Consider the following 19,234-nt stretch of genomic DNA (forward strand, 5'->3'; position numbering starts at 1 on the left):
CGCCCGGAACCATGTCATGGGGCTTCACCTCAGTATTATCGGGAAAAGCTGCAGCTACCTGTGAACGACAAGATTGTAGTGCAGACATCAAGGAAGCCAGGTAATCTGTCAGCATATTACAGTCAACATCAGTGATTTTGCGAGGTATAGGCGTCCCCCACATATTTGGTGGTCTACCGAAGATCACCTCGTACGGGGATAGCCCTGTTCGAGAATGTGCTACCATTCTCATGTAAAAGAGCGCAACTGGTAAGGCTACTATCCAATCGACACCTTTTTCTCTACATATTTTGGACAATCTAATTTTCAGAGTTTGATTATGGCGTTCCACGAGACCTGCTGCCTCGGGATGTCGGACACAGTGGAATTTCCATTGGTAGCCTAACAAAAGGGAAACATGTTTTATTAGTTCGGATGAGAATGGCTGGCCGTTATCTGAGTAGACAACACGTGGTAAACCGTACCGTGGGAAGAATTCTCGAACTAACTGTTTGGCAGTAGTCGGGGCAGTGTAATCTGAAACCGGGTAGGCTTCTGTCCAACGAGAAAGAGCACAGACAACTACGAGAACATATTTGAATCCTCGACATCGTTCCATCTGGATATAATCCATCTGGAGGACTTCAAAAGCATGATCGGGAGAATGAAATCCACCCTGCTCTACGGGGATGCTTTTACCTGGATTAAACTGACAACATATCATACAGGTACGAACTTTCTGTTTGGCTGCTGCTCGCAAGTGTTTGTTGAACCAAATGTGTTGAATACTGTCTAGCATAGCTTTTTCTCCTAGGTGCGCTGGACTATGTATTGTGTTAATGATGACTTGAACCATGGAGTCGGGAAGAAACCATATAGATTTTTCCTTCGTCATCCATCCTTGATCCGTTTGGATCCCTCCTAATTCAGTCCATTTCTTTATTTCTTCTGATGTAGCATGTGTCTGTATGTCAATTACATCAAGGGCGGGATCCTTAACTGTCATGCAATGTGTTGGTGTTGGAACTATTGTCTTTGTCGTGTCAGTTGTGTGAGTCTGATTCTGAGCGGTCTGTTTAGCTGTTCTGTCAGCTAGGTCATTACCCTGAGAAATGATATCGGTAACTTTTGTATGGGCTTTGCATTTCATAATCGATATTGCAGTAGGTAAATGAATCGCGTCTAATAGGGCTTGAATGAGGGGTCCGTGTTGGATGTGGGCACCGTGAGAAGTTAAATAACCTCTCTCTCGCCACAGTACGCCGAAGTCATGGACGACTCCGAATGCATAACGTGAATCTGTGTATATGTTGACTTTCTTATCTTTGGCTTGAATACAGGCTTGTGTCAGAGCGATGAGCTCTGATGCTTGAGCTGACAAAGTGTTAATACAATTTGTTTCAATGACTTCAGTGTCTGTTGTAACTGCGTAAGCGGCCACTAACTCTCCTGTACTTGTTCTCATACATGAACCATCTACATATAATGTCAGGTCTGGATCTGATAAAGGAATGTCTGTCAAGTCTTGTCTGGGTTTCGTCGTGATAGTAATGACTTCGACACAATCATGTGCCAATGGATCTGTTCCGCCTACTGGTAACAGTGTGGCAGGATTTAACGTATTACAACGTCTGATTTCTATGTGTGGCTGAAACAATGTCAATTCGTAACCGGTGAGTCTCGCTATAGTCAAGTGTTGTGTTTGTGTGCGGTTCAAAAGAACCTCTACTGCGTGTGGTACTTGTACTGTCAATTGATGTCCTAACACTATGGCATCGCTTTGTCTGATTGCTAAAGCTGTTGCTGCCACTGATTTCAGGCACGCAGGAAGAGCCTGAGCTACTGGATCTAATGTACTAGAGAAATAAGCACATGGTTTGTGTGATCCTGCTTGTTCCTGAGTGAGTACTGACAAGGCAGTACCTTCGCGTTCTGTAACAAAGAGTATAAACTGTTTACTGTAACATGGTGTTGCTAAAACAGGTGCTTGGCATAAAGCTTTCTTTAAGCTTTCAAAGGCATGTGTGTGTTCTTGAGTCCAAGGGAGGACAGTCGATGTAGCTGCCTCCTGTGTTGTCAACTGGATGAGTGGTTTTGCTAGAAATGCATATTGAGGGATCCACTGCCTACAGTATGAAGTGAGACCTATAAAAGCCCGCACCTCCTTTTGTGTCTTGGGTGGTGGCATGTTGGCGATTAACTGGATGCGATCAGGTGTAAGCTGTCTTCCCTCCTTGGACAGCGAGTGCCCAAGGTAAACAACTCGCTGGACACAGAATTGCAGCTTAGAAGGGGACACCTTGTGCCCCTTGTCAGCCAAAAATTTTAAAACCGTCAGTGACGCTGTTTCACATTCAGGTTCGCTTCGGGCGGTGATCAGCAGATCATCGACATATTGAAGCAAGGCAGTGTTAACTGGCATGTGGATACTGTCAAGTTCTCGTTTCAGTGCTTGGCTATAGATGCTGGGGCTTTCTGTAAATCCTTGAGGTGCGCGTGTGAATCTAAAACTTCGTCCATTTAAACTGAATCCGAACAGATATTGACTTTCCGGATCTATTGGGACGCTAAAGAAAGCATTCTTAAGATCAATTACAGTGAAGAACGTTGCTTCTGAGTCAATAGCAGTTAGTAATGAAGAGATATCTGGGACCACAGGGTATTGTGGTACAATACATTTATTTAGTTCGCGCAGATCAATAACCAATCGATATACTGGTGGTGCTTTTGGATCCGTTCTTTTAAGAATCGGAATTATTGGGGAATTGCATACATTGGAGTCGGTTTCTACAACCACTCCTTGTGTAATGAGCTCGTCAATGATTTGCAGCAAAGCCACAACAGCATCTTGTGGTAACTTGTATTGTCGCATTCGTGGTAGTACTACTCCTGTTTTCAGTGTGACTCGATATGGTGTAATGTTCATGCAACCAACATCAGTGGGGCCTTGTGCCCATAAATGTGTAGGTAAATTCTGCAGTCGGTGATCCATGTCTCTGGACACGTAGTGACCTTTAAAGTCACGTAAAAATAGTCGTACTCCTTCCGGAGAACAACATATTATGGCTCCTAGAGCTTTCAATGTTTTTATACCTAACAAGTTTTCTGGACATGATTTAGTAAGCAATAAATCTGTAGTACGTGTCAATGGACCAACCGTGAGTGGAAGAGGTTGTGTTACATCATTAATTATAGGTTTTCCTGAGAATCCAAGGGAAATATTCTGTGAGCCTGAGAGGGGTGCCCCTGGAACTTCACTGCGTCGTATAGTTGTTCTGCTTGCCCCTGTATCAAGTAAAAACTTTCTGTCTTCCCCTAATAGTTCACTATGTACATAAGGTCCCTCCTGGTCTACAGGAACCTCAATAAGGGGTAAGCCAACTTCCCTCTCTAGGCTATTTCATGTGTATCGCTGATAATCGGGATAATCTGCTTGTGCATACTGATACATCTGTTGCGTTGTCGCTTGTGTGGCAGCAATAGGCTGCGCTTGTGGTGGTGCTACGGTCTGTTGTGGAGCTGCCTGTTGCGGAGCTAGTTGTTGCGGAGCTGACCTAGGTTGTACATGCTGAGGAATTTGTTGTTGATTCTGATCCTGTCTAGGTGGACGTGGTCTTTCCTGGGTTCTACCTGTGGCAATATTATGTTTCAAGACTGGACAATCGTGTATATAATGACCTTGTTGTTTACAATAGTTGCATGTCCCTTTCATTGGACCTGCGGAATCACCCTTTTGATGACCATCAACTGGGACTGACTGAGCAACAAGCATTTTCATTTTTGTATCTTTCATACGTCTCTGTTCGTGTTCTTGTTCTTCTCTAATTCTATTGTGGTGATATTGTAACATCTGTAACATCTGTGACGGGGTATTACCTTGCCAGGTGCTCTCGAATTACAATACTCTATTCTTAACTTGCGGCAGAGAATTTTCAACTAATTTTGTCACAAACAGATGTGGATATGACTCGCTACTTGCTTTTATGCCACTATTGATACCAAAACATTTTTCAAATCGGGAATAGAAATCACTAGTGTCTTCATCTTGCTTTTGTTTACAGGCTGAGATTGCACCCCAGTCCTCCTTTTTCGTAGTTAATAAACGTGGCAGTACCTGCACTAGTAATCCTGGTAGTGCTGTAGTCTTTTCCCCAAGCCCTGCTCCTGCAGCTCGGGCCTTCTCTTCGTTTTCTAATGCTGTCCAATCTATCTTTTGGTCTCCCACCTCCCATTCCTTTTCTTTGAGTTTCTCGTACACACCGGCAGGCATTAATACTTTCAATATTTTCATAATGTCGGGGTATGTGTACTCTCCCATGAGTAACATGTCTTTTATCTCTCGGTGGAAACCTGCTGGATCCTTGTCATGGCTGGGTACTACTTTCTTCATTTCTAATAATTCAATTTTAGTTATAGGCATGTACACAAACACGCGTGTAAAGTTATTACCTTCACCCCTGATTGGGTGTACTTCGCGTAACGGGTTCTGTCTATCTATGTGATACATTTTTCTTCCCATAATGGGAACTGGAACGTGTTCTGGGCATACAAAAGTTATATACTGGTTTCGGAATTCTAGAATTTCTTTAATCAAATCAGTACCTGACCCTCTCCATGTATTCGTGAGTAGTTCTGTCAATATGTCAGGTAAGGGTCCTGGATCGGAGTGTTGGCTTTTATATAATATAAGGAGGTGTTGGATCATGTATATACTAGCTAAACGTTGTTCGTATGGGGCAAGATTCAGAAACGTGTGTGCTAGTGCATCATCATTGTATTCGCTGGGACTGTCAGCCCATTGTACTGCTGACCTGGCTAATTCTTGTTCGTCCATGGAATCGAGCATGTGGTACCCCCTTCGATCTCGGAGTGATTTATCAGCAGCTTGGAATAGGTGTTCAGGGGATCTTGTATTTAACATAGGGTTTGTAAAATGTCTATTACATTCTGGACGTATCGGACGTATCGGATCATTAAAGCCTCTAGTATTATTATGGGGTCTTCCTCTACCTACGTAAGCTATCGTATCTAATTGTTCTGATTCTTGCTCCTCCTCTTCCTCTGATTCAATTCTGTCTGCTTCTCGTCTTTCTTTATGTATTCGTTCTATTTCCTTGCGGATCTTTCGATACATGGCTATTATACACGCCTGTTTATCGTGTTTCTCTTCTGATATGTTCTGACCCCATTTGACAAGTTTTTGCATGATATCATGATCTGCCCCAGGCCTGTCCTGGTTCCTAATCACGCAATTTATGAAAAAACGTAGTAGTTGTCTTTGGACATCCACTTTCTGGTATTCCATAGCTTCGTTAATACTTTCTGGACCTCGCCCTGTTTGGACAAAGCGATATATATTGTCTAGGTGTTCAACCATTCCTGGTATCGTCATTAAATACAATGTAGCTCGTCGTATACGTAGTGATGATATGAGCAATCTGTCCTGTTTACCTGGTACTGGGTCGTATCTACAATCCACAAGCTGTTCTTTAAACATGTCGGATGTCGCTAGTTGGGGTGTACGTTGGAGTGCTAAATCTCTAAGGGTCTGTTTATTTCGCGGCGGTGTGGCAAACATGTCTGTCGTACCTCCTGTAGCACCATCTGAAGTGCTGGGCAGGAAAAGATTCGTTGGACGTAAGATAGAAATCGTAGATGTGGGAAAAACAGTAGAAACGGACGGACCTGTGGGGACTTGTGTAGGAGTTTGTTGTTGCGGGGATACAGACGGATGCTCTTGGTGTTGAACACCATCGGCAAGCGATGTGTGTGGTATGGTATTAGCATACTCTGGAACTACGTCATCTAAATAGGAGGAAAGGAAAACGTCCTTTGCTGTTTTGGGATGTGTTTTGGGATGTGCTTTTATCGGGAGCAATGGAGGAGTCAAGTCTTTTGCTATTTCCGGGGTAGCCTTAGGTAACCCTTCGGCCAGAAGAGGATACATACCATTCATAAGAGTGTTTCTTTGTCTATCTACTTGTTCTGATTTTACTCGGGTACCTTCCTCAATTAATAGATTTTCTCGGGTTTTATTTGAATTCTCTCTACCTTTCTCTTCCTGTCTGAGCGCTTTTTCTGTACGTCTATATGATTCTTTACGCCATAATTCAATGGCATCTTTCTGTGACTGTCTGGCTTTCTTTTTCCATAATTCTTCTTCTACTCTCATGATGCAATCTGCATCCCAGGTCCCCGCTGCGGGCCATCTCTGACTTTCTGGCAAATCCTTGGTGTAGTCCACCCATAAATCAAGAAATAATACGGCATCTAGGCCATGTTTATGATACATAAAGTATCCTGGGGTATCCCTAGGTGGAATGGGAACAGCTTCTTCGAGTACCCCTTTTCTAGTTTTGATCTGTCTTAATTTCGAAAAGAGCGGCATTTTTAGATCTGGTTACTTAATCTTAAACACACTTAATACAAATAAACACAATAATGAACAGTCATTCACACCACAATGTATAGAACGTATTAAAACATTTAACATTTAATATTTAACGAATAATGATGACTAATAGGAAACTAGTTACTGACATAATACTGACACTAGGTAATACTTATTTATATGCAAGACATACTAGATATACTGCTAAACAGTACAGATACACTGCTGAAACAGTGCAGACCGGATTTGTGTACCCAAACCCATCTTGACCGGCACAAACTATGTGCACGTTAAATGCCTCCCCGGTAATGGTACTCACCGGGTAGCTCGGAACGGAAGGCCTCGGAACGGAACTGAAACTGGACCGGACTGGACTCGACTGGACTCGGAACTTCGGAACCTGGTGGGCCTCTGTATACCTCGGATCTTGCTCTCTCAGCTAGGCTCTGGTCGGGATGCTTCGCACTTCTCACCGCCTCGTCTGGGTGTTGATCGCAGCCTCAGTCGCCCCCGCTTGGCCGGAGGGAGATACAGGAAATCCTGCAGATACGCGTTTTTGTCCGTTCAGCTGTAGCAGGAGACCGGGCCTGCAACGCACCGCCGGCGCGTGAGATGAGAAAGTGTCCCTATTCGGGCGCCAATTTATGTGGTAAATATTTCATTACCGGTACTATTTTTTTATGCGGTAAAATCTAGTAAGAATAACTCAGTAAATATAAGAGGCAGAATCCGTGGTATTAGAGGTTCTAAAAGCTTTATTCCTTGACAAAGGAAATACAATTCGAATTGCAGGCTTCAAATTCCATCACCACGAGAGTTCAGGAAGGAAGGGCATACATTATTGACAGGTAATGGTATTTATATGGAAAGCATTACATTAAGATAGATGCAAGAGGCGTAACAGCTGATAATATAGATAAAATAGGCATACGTAACTAAAAAAGGCGGACATATAGGCGTAACTTATAAAACGTCATTATACATGATGTCACAAGTGGGTGGATCCATAAGAGAATCCTGCAATGTCAGCAGAAATATTTGGCAGAGATGCGCGCGCAGCCGCATGACGTGTGATTGACGTGCAACTGGAGGGTGAAGGGGACTTGACATTTAGCTCTACATGTGGAGACAGAAGTCTGGGGGTCATGTCAACCTAATCCCAAATCATATCTAATATCCTATGTTTAAAGAACTGTGTTATCCAAAAGGAAAGGTCTCCAGGATAGAATCTATTCTATACTGACTGTTAGTGCGTGTACAAGCGTCTAAGTGTCTACATGAGATGCGAGGGGGCAGGAATCTTCCATGGTGACAGGGGCTATGAATTACTTGCATGAGGACAGCGAGGCCTGGCCCTTTGCATGGTAGCTGGAAGAATGTTTACCTAAACTACTAGACAGGAATGCATCGGATGAGGAGCAGAGCAGATAATCTTGAAGGTGAAATACAGTTTTTGGCAGGCAACAGGCTGGATCAGGCACCATTAGCCGCGCAGGGAGTAGGACAAAGTTCATGGATACAGATGCAGGCTCGGACTGGAGCTTTCAGAGGCAGAAGGCAGGAAAAGGTTTGATGGCAGAATTCAGGGCCTACTCGCCTGAATCTGTAAAATGTGGAAAGTGAACCACATAAAGTCGGTGGCCTTTCATACTTAGGAATGGAATATCTGACCCATTCATGGCGGATCTGAAAGAAGACATGTTGACGGTGGACGCACATGTATTTGCGTCTTCAGAGCTGGAACTGGAGGGAACATACATGTACTTATAGCATGCACATGGAGCCGTTGGGGTCTACGATAGGGGACATAACTGATCACAAAATTCATATTTCCTCAGATGTCTTCCCTCAAGACGTTTGTTAGACCCATTGGAAATTTTACCTCTACAGATCCCTGGATGTAGCTTTCGAATCCTTTGTCATCTTTTAGATAATCTTAAATTTGGAATGTTCTAACAGATACTTCTAGGCAAACTGGCAGCACTTAAACGTTTCCTCTTGGTAAATAATTCTCAGGGATTCTGGGCGGCCAACGGGAGACACTGTAACGCGTCACGTCGGCAGTTGAGTGTCCACACAATCAGCTGTTCGTCTGGTGCATGCCCTTCATTGAATTCTTTCAGTCCACAGTGGTTGCCTTATATTTAAGGGCCTTGTGTTTTTTAAGCCCTTTATTAGAGCCTTGTCATTTCAAACAGTTACTGTTCAATCTTCTTTAACTTAATTACCTCCCTTACCCTTATATATGTATAATATATTTATTTTCCCTCATTATAGACTAACATGTCTGATCAAGAAGGAGAAAACCCTGGGATTTCACAGGGAAAAAAATCAATGAAGAGCTGATCAAAAAGCAAATACAGCATGAGATGCGTGCTTGTGTACCCTAGATCGGGTGATGGTTACGAAAGGATGTAGAGGATCAGCTAATGGAAATGACTATGGGACCATTTCAGGGGGAGTATCCAATTACGGCGACGAAGGGGGTAAGAGAAAGAGAAAGTCTAAGCATATTGAGAAAGGGACAATATCCTTCAAAGAGATGGGAGGTCCACGCACCTCAAGAAAAGCGGGAGGCTTAAGCACCTCAAAAAGAATGGGATGTCTAAGCACCACACAAAGCATGGGTGTCCTATGCAGCACAAAATTGAAAGGAATCGGATGCAGCACAAAAGAATCAGGAGTCTGTTGTGGTATTCAAAATACTGAATTGGGAGAGGAGGAACCACATAGCGAGGCCCCCTTAGACAAATACGTTTTAGTCCTTGATCAAGGGGATTTTTATGGGGACGATCTTTTTGCGGAGGATGAAACCCCTTCTACCTCGAATAATGTAATCAAATATCACTTAGGAGAGGAAATGTTTTTCACACACAGCATTAAGCACCCCAGGAGTGCTGAGTGGTGGCCCCTTGACCATGTGGCCAAGTTCATCAAACAGTGGATTAGGAACCCACTTGAGAAGAATACCGGGAATGTTTAAAAGGCTGAATGCTCGAGGTCTTTTTAAGTTGGGTATAGACCCTAGGAAGAGGCTTGAAAGGTCCCTTAAGTCATGCCAGGACCGCCTCCTTGACGTCGTAGGAACCCTGGCAAGAAATATTGACATGGTGGAAGAGGCACTATATCAATGAGCTCCCACTAGATTTAGATCCCCTCCAGGAATGGGGCCAAAGGGCTATGGTCCTCCTCGGAAATGCCAACGCTGTCCTTAACGTCAAGAGGCGGAGAGTGGTGCTAATGAAAATAAATCTGAAACTTGGAGATCTAGCAGAGAGAGAAGCCTCCAAGAACCCCAAGGGTCTTCTCTCTGGGGACGACATGATTAAAACCCTAAGCAAATATGTTGCAACCTTTACTGCCCTTGACAAGGCCCAATCTAATATGCACAAGAGTTTTCAGCCCAGGTGTTTTTGGACGGCTCGGCAGCAGGGGATTTTCTGCCAGCCACGGCTCCCAGAGGTCACACTTCTTAAATAACAGTTAGCAAAGAGGCTTTGGCAGAAGCTATCAAGCCAGAACAACCCCAACCTTCTATCCCCAAAGAGGTGGCGTCCTTCGCGGAAGACGGAATAGGTCACGTGGACAAAGCTCAACCAGTTACCAGGGTGAGTGTAATGATTGCACCTTGTGTTTCCCTGGGAAGGGTGGGAGGTCGCCTCAGGATCCTTGGGCTTCAGAAACTCCAAAGGGAGCTGAGTTTGACCACAGTTCAACAGGAAATTGTAGAAGAAGAGGTAAAACGTTTGTTACTAAAGGGTGCCATTGCACAGGTACCTTTAGAGCATAGAGTTCCTGGTGGAGAAGGACAAGGGGTGAAAGCTCATGATAAACCTAAGAGATCTGAAGAAATTCCTTATTTACAGGCATTTCAAGATGGAGGGGATCCATCTTTTAAACAATACTTTGCTAAGGAAAGATTGGTTGGTGAAGTGAGACCTGAACTATGTCTACTTTACCATTCCCATGGGCAGGAAGTGTCAACCTTACATTTAGTTTACCTGGTGGGTCGACTTTAACAATTCTGTGCGCTCCCCTTTGGTCTCTCATTGGCACCATGCTGCTTTACAAAAGTAATGAGAGCTGTAGCAACTTATCTCTGAGAGAGAGAGATGTGTGCACATGATAATCTATTTGGATACTAGCCTCATCATGTCCCAATGCCAAGCACAGGTTTTGAAGGACTTGGACATGTTCATGTCTCTTCTGGAGAGTTTGGGTAAACAGAGAGAAATCTGTTCTTGCCCCCTCTAGAGTTCTTAGGCTCCGCTTTTGCCTTTAAAGATGATTGCCAAAATTCAAAAAGGGATAATATATGTTCTCAAACAATAATCTTTAACTCTGAGGGAAACAACAGGCTTCTAAGTCTTTTGTCTTCTTCTATTCAGGCAATTTTTCCAGGCCCATTAGATTTTCGGTCCTTGCAGAGGATAAAAGCAAAGGCCTTTCGGGGAGGATTGTGGTATGAAGAAAGGGTGTCCCTAGATTGGGGAGCCAGGTCAGAATTACTTTGGGGACTAGAGAATTTGGACGCTTGGAATGGCAGAGCGATCTTTGGACATCTCCAGACTTCATTCTGGAGTCGAATCCGAGCTTTTCCGGTTGGGGTGCACGCATGGGTGCACAAAATACTAGTGACTTGTGGTCACATGCAGAGAAGTTGCATCATACAAACTATTTAGAGTTGTCAGCAGGTCTTTATGCTCTTATGAGTTTCAAACATTATTTGCAAGGCAGAGTAGTTTTGTTAAAAATGGACAGTGTTTCTGCAGTAGCGCATATGAATCGCTTGAGCCAAGAAGCTCTGGCTATTTTGCTTGGAGCTCAAGATCAGCCCGAAGGCAGAATATTTGCCTGGGAAGGCGAATGTTACTGCAGACTGGAATTGAAGGTTTTTACGAGATTTACGTCACTGGAAATTGAACAGGGTCTGTTTCAGGAAACTGTCTTGGTTTTGGGGCCCACTGGAGTTAGATCTCTTTGCGAGCAGGCTGACCTTTCAACTGAAGGGATATTACAGTTGGATGCCAGACCCGGGTGCGCTAGCAGTCAATGCATTCCTTCAAACTTAGAAGGAAACCAATGCTTACTTGTTAACCTATCTTTTGCTATGAATCTGAGAGTTCCTGCAGAAGGTGAGCCAGAGGAGCTGCTCTCTGATACTAATAACCCCGTTTTGGGTATCACAGGTGTAGCTCCCAGTGACCTTGGAGCTAGCTTGCGACACTCTCTTTTTAGGTCTCGCCTGGCGAACGCAGCGAAAAGCGCTGTCGCCAGCGAGATCTATTGTTGCTGACTTGCCTCGGAAGGGGGACAGGAGATGGGCACGCGCAGGCTCTCGGTGGATTTGAGTTGGTGTACGCGCTTACAGCCACGCGGCGTGCACATCTCCTGTCCCCCTTCCCTCACAAGCCAGCAAGCAGTTTCACTTTCGTCCTCACCAGCCTCATGTAATTTTTTTTTTTAAATGCGTTCCAAGCACGTCGCGCTTTAAATGTACAACATGCAATTTTTTTTTTTTTTTAATGCACACGTGCGCTCCAAGCGCGGCACGCTTTAAACGTACAGCATGCCCCACTTACCAGCTCTTGTGGCGACTCCGGCTGGTCGTGAGTCTTCAGCGGCTCACTGCAGCACCACGCGGGGCTCCGTCTTGCTCACAGGAGCCCCGTCTGAAACCATGCGGCATTCACGAAGGCTGGGTGGGCTCCCGCCGGACTTCTGCTTTACTTTTTTTGCCTTGGCTGCACGATGCAGCACTCATTAAAGTACGGCGGCTTTTGAAGTCCGCACGCACCGCCGTCCCTGTGCACGAGCCGCAGTCGCAGAACACGCAAAAGATTCAGTTACTGCGCATGCGCGGGCAGCCCTCCACCTCCCAGGTCTCCTCCCCGGCCCAGATATGGATCTGCTTTCTGGCGGAAGAGGCTCTAGTAACTCATTTTATTTACTATTTTTTTTACTTTTGGGTTCCGCACTTGTTGTTAAAGTGTTTAGAAATGGAAGAAGGGGCTGACAGGGAGGCCAGGATATTAGTCCACGCCCACGGTCTCATCTCTTGTAAAAAAAACGGGTACGGTGTTCGTTACCTGACATGTACCCGACACGGTTTACTTATAAAGGCCTTTGAGAGAAACCAGTCTGTCGGCAGTATTTTTACGTTTTAATGTCTAGCCTTGATAATATATCCCTGACTTTACCCATCTCTTCTGGACTCTCCAACCTTCATTCAATTTAATCTTGCAAACCCTACTGGCCTTTCAGAGTTCGGATTGTGACTGACTCTGTCCAGCCCTGTAAAGCTTGTCCGGCGACGATGTTTGGCCGGCCCTTCTGGACTAGAAAATTCTCAAAATCTGCCCAGAAGCTTCAGCCCGACAGAAAGATGATTCTGCCCCTTCAGTAGCTTTACATTCAACAGATACTCGTCATTCAGAGCTGGACACGTGAATGACTCCTCTGCTCTTCTGGCCTTTTGCCGTGCACCGGACCTGCCCTCCCTTACCTGTCTTTCAGAGGCGTGTCGAAAAGCCTTCGGATTTTATCCGATCTGATTCCATCGGCTACTCTGTAGAAATATAGTGCCCACTAGGGTCTAGCGCCTCGCCTCCAGGCGCATGCTGACTTTAATGTCCTTTTTTCCTCCGCCCTGCAGAACATCTCGTGCACATGCTGTGGAATGAAGCTCACCATGGTGTGAGTTTACATTTCACTGAAACCCCAGCAGTTCTAAACAGTGACACCAATCCGGCCTCCTTCCCGCCTCTCACACTGCTGTGTTGCCGTACAGATACAAGACAGAACACTGAGGCAGCATCATAGCTCGGAGGTCAATGCCCCTGCTGCAGACCACTAGACGTCATCCTCAAAATGAATTCCAACTAGTTGGACTCACTCAGTCTTTCATGCTTTGAGATCGATTAATTGAGCCTCACCAGGTTGGCTAAAAATGCCACCTATTATTTATTATTCAAGCGCCTAGAAACATTGCGATGTTAATGCTCTGCTCGAACCTGAGGTCCTTGCATAATAAATGGCATACAAGAATCATGGAAATAAAATGTATACCTATTGTGAAGCAAAATGAGACAACTGCAGAATGTAAAGACAAAAACGCGAGGGAGTGTGAAAAAGAAAACACTATGGCGGGACGAGATAACAAAATGCATTGGCAAAGCCAACAGGACTTGCTTCCTGTTGCCTTTGCCTTTTAGAAAAGTTGGCTGCCCAGCATCATCCAACAAGCATTTGCAATGCAACAGGTCTCGCATTTACGCGAGTTTTAGCTATTTACAGTGTAAATGACAATGCCTTTTATTTATGTTTTTTTTTTTTTTAAACGCATTGTCATTTACAATGCCAATAGATCCAACTCGCGTAAATGCGAGACCTATTGCATTGCAAATGCTTGTTTCTTCCTGCAGTGGAGGGTCTGTTGAAAAACGCAGATGGAGAAGAACAACCTTCTGATTGGAAATGCAAAAATACTCTAAACAGCGCTGGCCACAGGTTCAGCACATCAATCCCTATTTCACAATTATAAGAGTCCTGTGCAAAGCGCCTCCGGAATCCGCCGCAGTTGGACTCCACTGGAATCCAGACAAGAACAGTTTTTTGATCATGGAAGGTGCACCAGGAAAGAAGTAAAAGTGAGTCCTTTAAATTTCTTTATTCTTCTTCGTAAAAAACAGAGAATTGGCATCAGCCAATGCGTTCATTCCTATCATAGGAACTTCATCAGGGCTGAAACAATTTACACAAGACAGCACATAATAATTACAACACAAAAATGTACAACGAATGAATCAACATACATATAAACAAATACGACAAATAATTACAAAAAAGAGTATATATGCATTACCCAAAGACATCACTAAATGTACATACATCACATTATGAAACAGCCCACAATAAATATAACTTAGTGACATATATATAATTTACAAAAATACATATATAATAAAAGTGGATTGCTAAACATTCTGATTTCAAAGTCCAACAGTTGAACAAAATGGAGAAAAATTTAAGATTGGATAATGTGACGCCATCTTTGCAGATCATTGTGGCTGGATGTGACTTAATTGAACCCTTATTGTGGGGCTCCTTCTCGTACTATTCTTGAACCATATTATGATCACACTAGAGAATCCTTGGACTATTTCACCTAGTATACATAGGTGAGATTTAGTATTTTGCTCTGTGACCTCTAGTCTTAACTCTGTGCATCTTACCTTTGTACCCTTGCTCTCTCGCCCCCTGTTTTTAGTCTAATTTTTGTCTATCTCAGGCCTCTCTCCCTAGTAAATTCCAGTTGAATTTGTCGTTCTCCATTTTGGCCGAATGTTGGACTTTGAAATCAGAATGTTTAGCACTCCACTTTTAATATATATGTATTTTTGTAAATTATATATATGTTACTAAGTTATATTTATTGTGGGCTGTTTTATAATGTGATGTCTGTGTATGTACATTTAGTGATGACTTTGGGTTATGCATATATACTCTTTAGTATTGTAAAAAAAAGAATATTTTCTTTGTAATATGTGTCGTATTTGTTTATATGTTGATTCATTCGTTGTACATTTTTGTGTTGTAAGTATTCATGTGCTGTCTTGTGTCAATTGTTTCAGCCCTGATAAAGTTCCTCTGATAGGAACGAAACGCGTTGGCTGATGCCTAATCTCATTTTTTACAAAGAAGAATAAAGAAATTTAAAGGATTCGCCTAAAAGACTTTGGCTTCTTTCCCGGTGCACCTTCCATGAAAAAACCTTCTGATTGGAACTTTGAGCCTTGTTGCTTGGGGAATATCAGGCGATCTAGAGAAATGTCCGGCCTTTCAGGAAGAGCTGAGGAACTCCTAGAGGAGTCTTGGGCTCCAGGAACCCTCTATAGGTATTGAGGAATTTGGAAGGCGTGGGTACGTTGGTACTTGGAAAGGGTCTTGGGTCCCGTGGAGGCTTTTATAGTTGAAGTAGTTAACTTTCTCGTAGAACAGTTTGATAGGGGCCTTAGTCATAGAACGATAGACTGCAATAGGTACGCAATCTCTGCGGGGCACAGTCTGGTCAATGGTTGGAGTGTAGGAAAGAATGTTTCAGTTTGTAGAGTCCTTAAAAGCATCAGGTTAAGGAGAACTCCTAGATCTAGGTACAATGTCCTATGGGATGTTAATTTAGTTCTTTCTATGTTTTCCTCTTGGCCTGGTAATAGTTGTATGGATCTTACTTCTATCTTCTATATCTTTTCGATGAGTGTCGATGTTAAAGCTTTGGAGTTAAGTAATAGTGTTTACGATGCGTTTGGGGTTACATTTGAGATAACTAGAAGAACAAAAACGATGTCTGCCACTATATTTTATCAACATTTTGATTCATCCAGAAAGCTGTGTCTTGTCAATTGCATGAGGGAGTACAATTTCAGAATGAGTGAGTTTCAGCATAATGGTACTGACCAGCTTTTGATTTCGTTTGTAAAACCCTTTAAAGCTGTTATCACTTCAACTATTGCTCAGTGGCTGAAATGGACTATGCAGCTAGTTGGTGTCGATTTACAGCCATTTCAAGCACACTCTATGAGGGGTGCAATGGCTAGCCAAACCTTTTAAAGGTGGCAAACTATAGGTTATTTAGAGAGCCACTGACTGGCTGTAATGATGAGTTTTGGAGGCAGCAAAGCTAAATCCAAGAGGTTTTTATTCAAAATCCACAGACCCACAACACTTTGTATGCTCTCAGCTTGGATCCAGCAGCTTACTGGTTCCATTAACGGGAAACAAACTAACTACACACAAAGCGCACGTGGAAGACATTGCAAAGGAAAACACTGCGATCTACCAATATGGCACGAGTGCAGATTCAAAGACAAACATAGTGTTCTACAGTGATACCATGAGCGCATGCACAGACATCACGCGCTGCATGCATAACTTGGGTTGTTGACATATTCAAAGATGCATTAAAGAAACACTAAAGAAACATTGCATTACATTACACTGGTCTAATTCCTCCACCTTTGCGAAGCATTACTGTAAGCCAGTTGAACGCGTCTGATGTGGTATTAATAGGCTAACAACTTGCATAAGGGCAGCCTCTGGTCTTGGAATGAAATAGCGATTCTCCAAATTAAATGTCAAGAGAATCTGAATTTCATTAAAGACACGGAGGCTGACATTATCCCAACCTCCCATCCTGGATTATTGGGATAGACCTATTTTAGGATAATAGAGCATAAAAAAATACCAAAAAGGGGAAGCTGAAAAAAGATGTCATTGCTATAGAAGGAATTTTTAATGATTGAGAGCCTTGTTTATTTCTTGTTCTTCAGACTTGCATTCACTGGAGGTTTAATGCTTCCCTTTTTCATTCCAGATAATAACCAATAGTTTGCTTGCAATAAGGAGCTTCAGTTAGCTTGATAAAAGGAGCTTCGATCCTCTGACTTTTTTTCGCTTCCTGTGGATTCTTTATCTTTATTCAAGCTTGAAGAAGGGAGCTAGTTAGGCATTTAAAAGAGGCAGATTGTTTAAGATTGTTTACTACACAGATTTATTATATGTTTTGAATGTTCTGTTCTATAATGTTTATTTTATGATGTAAGCTTCTTTCAAGTGCTCCGTGGAGTGGTATTAAAGGAATAATGCATAATCTTAGCCTCAATGTCTTTAACGAAATTTAGATTCTCTTGCCATTCAATTTGGAGAATCGCTATTCTGATTCTTATAAACAGTTGACCGCACCACTTGATGATCAAACAATGATATGCAGTCGTTTATTGCCATCTAATTCTAATTACCCAGTATTGAAGCAGTAGGGGTGTGCCTACTTAACAAGCAGCGCTTCTAAGTATCATTTAGTAAATAACGACATAGTGAAATTTGTGTCTGTTATTTGTGACATGATGTTACAACTATCCACTGTCCAGGACTCAGTGAAAAGTAGACAAACATTGAATATGTATTAATGTGTAAAACCAGATAATGTTAAGAGGGTGAGCCTTCCATTTTGCATCTGCACGTTTCCTCGTAATTTTATTTAATTTATCACCAATGTCCCTATTATTTCTTTCTCTAAGAAAATTGTAAATCATTTTTTGCTATCTTTTCTTTTTAGGATTATTTAGATGTCGGACGCACATTTAATACCACTTCTTGCAGTGAGAGCTGTCGAAGACAATGAAGACTCAAAGCTCGATGATGATCTACTTTTTGATATTCTTTCTCCTTAACGTCACCCCATCACTCCAAGGTAAGACCACAAGCTGGAAATAAGGGGGTTGTCATTGATTTACTGTTAAGACTTCACATCAGCACCATCTGGATTTCTAAATCAATAGTGTGAGATATGTTTATAAAAGGGTTATTTTTTAACTAGTGCTGTATGCTTGGATGCAGTCATCTGACAAGTTTATTTTCATAAAATGTTGAAATAAGTAAAGTGCCTCAAAACACGTACTATAAAATCTCATCAAATCTGAACACGCGACAATCTTGTTAAAACACATAATAATACCTCCATGCGTGTACTTAGACTGCATTCTGAACACGGAAGACCAAGAACCATCATCAGTAGATAAGGTTCATAGGAGTAGCAAGCATTGTTAAAGCCAACAGACCCGGCTTTCCCATTGTGCATGCACAGGCACACTTACTGGCAACACATACAGGCACACATGCATTTGCCGCAAAAAGTGCAAAATAAGAACATACAGACTGCACACACAGTCACATACACAAACCCACACAACCCCCACACACAACCCTACTACAGAAGCCCAACCCCACATTCACACATTCCACACACTCATACAACCCAAGCACAACCCCACCGACAGACACAACCCCAACCACTCACATAACTCCCCCACACAGTGCCACAATCCCACACACAGACAATCCCACAGACACACACAACTCCAGACACACACCCACACAACTCCACACTCATAGATGCATTCACACAACCTCACAACACAGTCACGCATATCCACACAACTCTACACACATAACCACAGAACTCAGCACACACTTACTCACACACCCATTGACAAAGGCACCCACTCAACCACACATACACCTACATACACACTTATAAACATACACACATTCATATACATACACATATCTCCTATCTCTCACACACGCACACACACATTGAGACACACAAATCAGCACAAACATACCCAAATGCTTGCTCACACTGATGCACACATGCCCATAAACATACAACCTAACACACACCTTCACACACATTCCCTCACACATATACATACTCACACACGAAACTATTCCCACTCACTCAGGCAGACACCCACACTGAGACAAATAAACACATGCACAGGTACCCCCACACATCAACACACACACACAGACTCAGTCACACACCTGCACAAAGACTCACAATTACACCCACACACAGGCCTCCATACTGACATGCACGCACACACACCCATAGAGATATACCTACAAATTCATTTACAAACGTACACACACAGACTTAGTCACAAACATACCCATACAAAATACAGCCTCCTCCACACCCCCACACACAATCTCACACACACACACACACACTTACCATCACACACCTCCAAATCCACACAAATTCCCTCACACACATGCATTACATACAGAAACACAACTATTACAATATACTCAAGCACACTCACTCCTACACAACTGCAACCCTTCATATTCACTCTCCTACACTGTGAGACACACATTCACTCACACACACGCACACACGCACACACACACACACACACACTAACAGACACATTTACACAGACCACAACACACATTCTCTTACATGCACACAGACATTCACTTATGCATATCTCCAGACACGCTTGGGTTCCATTCATT

At 43.1% G+C, this 19,234-nt stretch overlaps 1 long non-coding RNA gene across 1 annotated transcript in view; it reads left to right on the forward strand.

The window, feature by feature from the left end:
- Positions 1-19,234, forward strand: part of LOC146869099 (uncharacterized) — a 220,748-nt gene that overhangs the window by 54,775 nt on the left and 146,739 nt on the right. Inside the window, exon 2 of the long non-coding RNA XR_014961168.1 lies at positions 17,484-17,618. This is a non-coding gene — a long non-coding RNA (uncharacterized LOC146869099). The remainder of the gene's footprint in view (positions 1-17,483; positions 17,619-19,234) is intronic.

Source organism: Triturus cristatus, chromosome 1_1, assembly GCF_964204655.1.
Source record: "Triturus cristatus chromosome 1_1, aTriCri1.1, whole genome shotgun sequence".
Lineage (NCBI taxonomy): Eukaryota > Metazoa > Chordata > Amphibia > Caudata > Salamandridae > Triturus > Triturus cristatus.